Source organism: Puntigrus tetrazona, chromosome 21 (assembly GCF_018831695.1).
Source record: "Puntigrus tetrazona isolate hp1 chromosome 21, ASM1883169v1, whole genome shotgun sequence".
Classification (NCBI taxonomy): Eukaryota; Metazoa; Chordata; class Actinopteri; order Cypriniformes; family Cyprinidae; genus Puntigrus; species Puntigrus tetrazona.
In genome coordinates this window covers 15,683,031-15,691,301 of record NC_056719.1, presented here as the reverse complement: position 1 = coordinate 15,691,301, position 8,271 = coordinate 15,683,031, and positions in this window count along the sequence as shown.

Genomic DNA, 8,271 nt, shown 5'->3' with positions numbered 1-8,271 from the left:
TCCTTTTTGTTCTATTGTCATTGATGACAAAGACAATCTGCCACCTCATATGTATATTTCTGCAAAACAGGAAGTCACGGCTGGATAATGCATGTTTCTAGCCTTGTGTCCTAAAAAATTTTAAATACGAATGAGAATATAGATCGTCAGAGGTTTTACACATTATATTTTATAGAATAATTTCAATGTGTATTAAAGAAAAAATATTTTCATAATGTGATTTTGTTGAAAAAATTATTTAAAAAACACAAAAATATATTGTATTTTTATTTACTTTTTTTGTTGTTGCCTAAATGAAAGATCAGAAGAATAAACAAAACGTATTGATTTTCATAATCCTCATAATTATTTTTTTTAGGATTCCAGTATAATTCTGAAACAGCTGCTTTGTGTATAATAATAATAATAATAATAATGTTACAAAGCTGTAATTAAGCATTTCTAGTAATTAATTGACACCTGGTGTAGACATACTTTGCTTGCTTTAAAAAAAAAAAGTGTTCTCTTATTCAGTAATATTTTTGTTTGTTTGTTTGTGTTGTTGTTGGTTGCAGGCTTTATTCCTCTGCCATTGTTTTCCTTGGATTTACTTCTTAGTTCCATACAATTTAAAGCTTTTCTCGGTTCATTCCGTGTTTTAAATTAATCTAGTTTATTCAGGACTCCATAGTCCAGGGGATAGTAATCTTTACTCAGTCTGTGTTTCAGAAAGCCATGTTTTAAACAAAGATGAACTATTCTACATTAGGCCATCTCCTGGCTTAATTTAAACCCTGTCTAGAAAACCGTCCCTATATTGCTTCGTGTTGGGGTAAATAATCTAGGTTTATTACCCAAAAATGTCTGGTCAACAATATATTATTATCCCTTATTTAATTAAGTTCCCTTATTACAATAAAGTGGTGCGTGCAGTCAGGGAATGCTTTACCATGTAATGTGGCTAAACCGGGGATGGTAAACAGGTTCCCATTTGTGCTAATGATGTTTGGAATTTATTCTTCACTGAACTTGATTCCTGAGTGCTATCTGTAGCTCTTGCTCATTTACCCAGTTACCAGGACAACCACAATGGCCCTAGTAACTACGCTGGTTTCCATGGGAACTATTGCAGACTAGTCTCTTCATTGTCAGTGTCATGAATTAGAAAACAGGAGAAAATATTGCCCGAGTGTCATGCACCCTCATAGAAACCCGTGCATTATTTTGACCATTTTCCCCCCTTTCAGTTTCTATTTACATTACAGCTCTCTTAAAAAGCTTAGTGAACTGCATACAGTATCACGGTTACATGATTATGCTTCTAAGGCAGCATCTTGTTGGTCAAACTCTATGAGGCGGCATTGCATGTTCACTCTAAGGAGAAATCAATCCAATAATGCATTATGCCAAAATTAGTGGAAAAAATAAATTCATTCAGTGTGGCAGCTGAAGCAAGAGAAATGTCATTTATAAATCTGCTATCAATCAACCAATCAATCAATCAAACAATCACCTTTAATTATATACCATTTTTAACAGTACAGATTGTGTCAAAGCACTGAATAGTATCAATTAATAAAAGAAAAGAGTGCTAGTAATGACAAGATTAAACACTTTTTAATTAGGTTTAGGGTTGGTGTAGGACAATAACAAACAGTCTGTACAGTATAAAAACTATTACACCTATTAAGAGTCCTCAGTAAACATGGAAACACAACATGTGTGGGTGTGTGTGTGTGTGTACACCTGGTATTTATCACGTTACGGGGACCAAATGTCCCCACAAGTATAGAAATACCAGTACATTTTGACCTTGTGGGGACATTTTTAGGTCCCCATGATGAAACAAGTTTGTAAAAAAGGATTTAATTTTTGGAAAATGTAGTTAGTAGTAGTAGTAGTTTCTTGTAAGGGGTAGGTTTAGGTTTAGGGTTGGTGTAGGACAATAACACAAACAGTCTGTACAGTATAACAACCATTACACCTATGGAGAGTCCCATAAAACATGGAAATTCAACATATGTGTGTGTGTGTGTGTGTGTGATTCCCATGATCTATCCACAGGGCTCATCAAGGTCTTTCTGGTCACCGATGAAGGTCATTTCTTGGTACTGATCCAACATCTTATCTGGATATGAACTGAGAAACAAAGAAATTCTTTCTACAATGTAAAGAGTACATTGTGTTTTATGGGGAATGTTCCCAGTTCCGCCTGATCTAATTCAGCCTAACAATCCTTTAATAGATGTGAATAATAGAAGTGTATTAGTGTGTTATGTGTAAACTAGATTCAAGAGATGGGTCTTTAATCTAGATTCAAACTGACAGAGTGTGTTTGCCTCCCGAACAGTGTTAGTTAGATTATTATCAAACGGCCAAAATTTTGAGAATACAGAGGACGTGGAGGACTATAATGTGATAGGAGCTCGCTCAAGTATTTAGGAGATAAACCATTCAGGGTTTTATTAGTAATTAACAAGATTTTAAAATCTGAGAAATGTATATCTACTGATAGAACTGTACCTATCCACATTAAACAAAAGGGTTAAGAAAATCCTCTGGACCCCTCACATCCCGCACACTCCATCTTCAAACTGTTGCCGTCTGGTCGCCGCTAAAGAGCACTAAGTACCAGGACAGCCAGACACAGGAACAGTTTCTTCCCATGAGACACAGGCAGTCCATGTCATGAACACTTGAGGACACTTATTTATTTAACATACAGATTTGCACATAACACTGCACAAACATAATTCCTGTTACACTTGAATGTTTATAGTATATATTTTTATTTTTTCTATTTTTATTTTTGCTGTGTTGCACATTTTATATTTTGTATATTGTACATAATTCTCTTTATATCTGTCTTGTATTGTTATCGTGTTGCACTGTAGAGTTTTTGTCGCTAAAACAAATTCCTCGTATGTGCAAACATACCTGGCACTAAAGTGATTCTGATTCTGATCTTATGTTTGATAGGGAGCAAGCGCAGTGTTGACAGAACTGGGCTAATATGGTCTTCCTTCTTGGTTCTAGTAAGGACAATAGTCTAATCTTGTAATCGTTAGACCTTTCCTAATAAAAGCTGCAAGTGGATCCAAACGTCTCTGTCCCTTCATCACACTTTATCTGCAGCCAGTGTTAACTCAGTTAGAAAATAAGCAAATTCCTAAGTAAAAACTATTTGGTGCTTTTGTGGCCTGTGTACAGCAGCCAGCACAAGCATGACAAGGGATTTTTCACTTGTTTCTCGCATGTTTCTGTAGATAATAATACATGCAGCACCATAACTTCAAACAAGTTACACTTATAGCCTTTCCTCTGAAAAGTACTGAGTAGACTAATTTAAAGTGTACAAATAAATAATGTGTCTGTCACGTTCGTGGTTTCGCAGGAGAAGGAGCATTCAAGAAGTAAATAAGCTTAAACCGATTTAATCCAATAACGGGCAAAATAATATATACAGGCAGACAGGACATAAACCACATGTAGGTAACTTCAGCGTTCGGACAAACAGAATACAAACACACAGGACTTAAATACACAAGGTAATTGACTAAATTAACAAGACACGGCTGAAGACAATAATACAATTAGGGCACAGAGAGCACATGGCACAAGACAAAAACAATAAACAAAGAGTCCAGAGACGTGACAGTATCTGAGAATACATTTCTAGGAGTAATAATAGACAGTAAATTATTTTGGAAAACACACATTGGGCACATAAAAACAAAAGTTTCCAGGAGTCTCCCAATAATAAATAAAGTTAAGCAATCCTTGATTACAAAGCACTCTATAACTTGTATCCTTCTTTGGTACTCCCATACCTAACTTATTGTGTTGAAATATGGGGAAATAATTACCAAAACATAATACATCCAAGAGATAAATGTATCATACACGAGGTTGGGTATCTGGAACATGCAAATCTACTTTTTCTGCAGTCAAGAGTATTAAAAATCCATGATCTTGTCAAATTTTGGACAGGACACATTCAGAATTTGCTTAGTGCACATTAAGAATGGAGAATTAATATTTATATAGAATTTATATTTTGGGGTGAACAGTTATTAACATTTATTGTAGATTAAATTATTAAATTCCATTGGCTTTTTTAAAGTAGGCCTAAAGTAGCGGTGTAATGTAATGAAGTACATATCAAAAAACATTTTTGCAGTACTTTGAAGAACACAGACTGCATGTAGGCAAGTTTGACGAATTACTATTAGACTCGGAAGTTAGTTAGTTAATTCATGTGCAATAGAGCAGGAAACTCCAGTCCTGGAGAGCCACAGCCCTGTAGAGTTCAGCTCCAACCCTATTAAAAGGGAAATTTTCCGGAGGGAAATTACAACAAAGACAGTCCATACACATGACAATTTGGCCCTCTGGGTAGGCAAGTCCTTGTGCCTTAGACAACATATGCAGGCATGGAGGAGGATGGATATCTGGGAGGAGGATAACAGAAGGGAGCTGGAAAAGGAGGAGCGAGGCAGGACCCAAGCCGCAGCCATAATAACTAACCACGATGGAGGTTGGGAGCTGACAGGGAGGTTGAATTGGCCAACAACTCCAAGGGGTAGACCAACGGTGCCTGATCAGGTGGTGGAGAAGCCCAAGGTGTTGACAGAAATCCAAGATCAAGGGCTTTGGCTCTCCGTCAGCGGTGGACTCAAGCATGCACTACTAAAAGTGGGAAGATGATAGGCTGGGCTTTGGGTGGAGAGTGGAACTGGCAAGATCCTCCTTGGATCTTCTAGTCCCATACAACACCCAAATACGTTGTACTCTGAGTGGGAGTGAGAAATCTCTTAACCTCAAATCTCTCAACCCCAGAGATTTGAGATGAGCTAGGACGACATAACAATGTCAAAGGCAAGCTGTCCCTACGAGATGGAGCACCCCTCGCCACACTCTCCTGCTGTGCTTCCTGCTTCAAAGTCAATGGACCTGGTAGGGACTGGGTGGATGACAGTCCTGATTCTTGAGCACGGTGGTGAAGAAACCTCACAAATGCTTTCTCATAGCATTTCGCCTCCCAAAACCTAGTGGTTCAGAAAGGCGAGATGGGGACATCAAGAAGGAAAGTGTCTTTGTTCTTGATGCCCATGAGGTTGAGCCACAAGTGTCTCTCCATGGAAAGGCAGCCATCGAATGGTCAAAAGCAAGGTCGAAATGCTTGGTGAGAGACAGATCTGTTGCTCGGCGTAGTTCTAAAAATGCCTCTTCATCAGCCTGCTATGCCTGCAGAATCACCATTGTGTGCAGGGCAGCACCAGCCTGACCCACTGCCTGAAAAGCCTTCCCCACCAGCAAAGATGTTAGCCTGCAGGGGAGACCAGGCATTTCAATTGAGATCTCTATAATCTGGGGCATAATCGTGTAGCCCGGTGCCTTTGAATCAACGTTAAATATCGATAATCGAAAAAATATCAATAAATCGACGTTGATGGCACAAAGACACGGTCCGAATAAGGCTTACTCGAGTCACCTCATCATGGAGATTGCTAAAAGAAGGGGGTCTCTTGCTCCTGCGGCCAGTCCAGAGGTAAGCGTTCGACTGCCCGAGTAACCACATCGAGAAGCTATTCATACATTCTCTCATCACGAGAGGAGCACTCTGAGGTGGCACTCTCCATCTCTGCAGAAGCAAGAGAGAAAGTATCCTCCAGCCGTTCAGAAGAAGCGCTGGGGCACGCTTGAGAAGGGGACGAAAGAACCTCCCTGGCAAGAGTACAAAAGAAAGGGGCAGACCTGTATCACGCGCCTCTGGCAAATCGACACGCGATCCCCAGGAATGTTTCGAGGGAGCGACGGCTCAGTGTTTCTCTAAAGTGAGCCATGCAGGAAGCACTTTGAGCATGTTCTTTCCCCTAAACACTCAAAGCTGAAAGTGTGCAGATCGTCACCAGAAAGGAGCCATTCACAGGCCGGTAAGCATCTCCTATCTGTGTCTGCCATAACATACTTTTATCTCTATTTTTATTTCTGTTTCTCTTTCTTTCTTTGTTTTATTTCTTTCAACACACACACAATGCTGTCCTTGAAGACAAAAGACCTGAGAACGTTTCCTTTTCGTGCCTATTTATAACCTCCAGGTGCACGCAATGAAGTGACGTCACCTAACCAAGGTTATATAATCCAAACTTTGGCATGTTTGACATACATGCTTCAACAACTGGTTGAACAAAGGATGTTATCATTAGTGCTTTGAGCACAGCATTGAGAGTAGCTCAAGTTCCTGTTCACGATACAAAATCCCAAATGCTAATTCAGCCATCACCGGAGTACGGACTCGGCTCCACTCCCTCTGCGTTCATTTCCTGTTTGGCCAGCATTTAACCAGGATGCTCAGTACGGCAGTTTACCCTGCCTTACTAAGTGTTCATTTGTTTAGTCCTGTCTGCCTCATTGGGTATGATCTCTGCCTGGTTGCTCTCTCTGTTGTTGGATTTGCCCCTTGCATTGTCTGGCGGTTTTGGATTGACCCATTGCCTGCTTCCCTACTATGCCTACGGACTGCCCTCAAACTTGTTAACTGATCTGACTGCCTTACGTTGCAGACTCTTTGCCTGACCCTGATTGCTGTCTCTGTATTGTACTAATAAACCCTACACATGGATTCGAACATTGCCTCCCAGCCTTCAATACAAACTATTCAAATATGTCAAATAACTTGGATGTCTCCAATAAAAAGGTTAAATGAATGAAAAGGAAACTACATTAGCATGGACTCTAACATTAACGTATGAACGTTCTGCTTGAGCAGATGAAAACTGTAACTCAATGAGTGTATGACAACCAGAAAATGTATGCTTTTGTGTTTCGATTCGGTTGAACGCTTAGAGACATTTTACAGGTTTTGTTTTGATTCAGCAAATTGAATAAATGATATTGCCTATCCTCTCAGGATACATGGAATCAGTGTTACAAGTACCCCAGACGCATTCTTTTACTTTTTTGATCAACAGGTTCCTCAAATCCCCCTAGCCAAATCTTCCCAGAACTGGTGCCGCCTTGGAATCCCTTCTTTGTTCTAACTGCCTTATGGGTAGGCTTGTTGCCTGCTCTGTATTGATTTCACCCAAGCTAGACTGTGTCTACTACAGGGACTTTCTATATGTTGCACAGCCCTGATTGGCCAGTTCATATGTGTAATTTCCACACAATACTTCCTATACATAGGATGTGGTCTCTGTACCGTTCCCTCACAGAGGTATGCTTTCCCAGTGTTTTCCAAATGTCTCACTGTCTAAAAACAACAGTGATGAAAAGTTCTCTGTCATTGACTTGCACAGGGCATTGGAAGGGGCAGCAATAATGCCACTTTGATAGGTATCCCAATTAGCGGTCATTTGATATATTGGCCGGTATTTTTGCAAATATCAGCATTGGCCCATAAGTTTTTCTGTTTTTAATTTCCCAAACTTGCTGTCGAATCTAGTTGAAATCTTGTGAAGTGTGCATGTATATTCTGTATGATAGCGTATGACTGATTCCCTGGAGACATGATCAACAAACTTTAAACGATTGATTTAAAATTATGCTGTGCTTTATGCATTTGCACACTGTCATATTCATGTCATTTTTACTGTGTGCAGTATGTATTATGAGTGTTACACTGGCTTTTTTTTTTTAAATAAATAAATAAAAATAACATTCCCAAAGCACACAATCTACACAGAATAGTGTAGTGTCCTGTTGGTTACAATATTTACTTCTTTTTAATACTAATTGTATTTAATATTTATGAAACTTTTTTTTTGCACATTTATATAATACATTTTCAAATTATTTCAGATTTCTTAAATATTAATTAAAATTAAATTGCAATCTGCCACCATGCTTTCCAAAATAAAAATCTATATCAGTTGACTACTAATCCCAATTCATCGTCACCACAGTTGCTATATGAAAGATTTCAAATTTGAATTCATAACTGTCTGTCAAAAACTAACGATAGCGTGCACAATGTCAATAATGTCAGCATTTGTGAACATTTTACCACACAAACACATGCACAGACCATCCAAATAAATATAAATTCTCACAAAAAATGTCATGAGAACTCAACTCTTTCACTTTGTATTACAGTAGCTCTTGACCTTGAATCAATCTTTTCCTGAAAAAAGGAGAGAAATAATATGACATACGAGGATAGGGAAATCTCCAGTTATTGTGCAGGCGAATGTACCTTGTGACAGTTTGGTGTGGCTTAGCTATTTTTGGAGCGATATCATACCCACCGTCTTCATTAAGTGACTGCCATTTAAACCAGTGGGCGCTAAA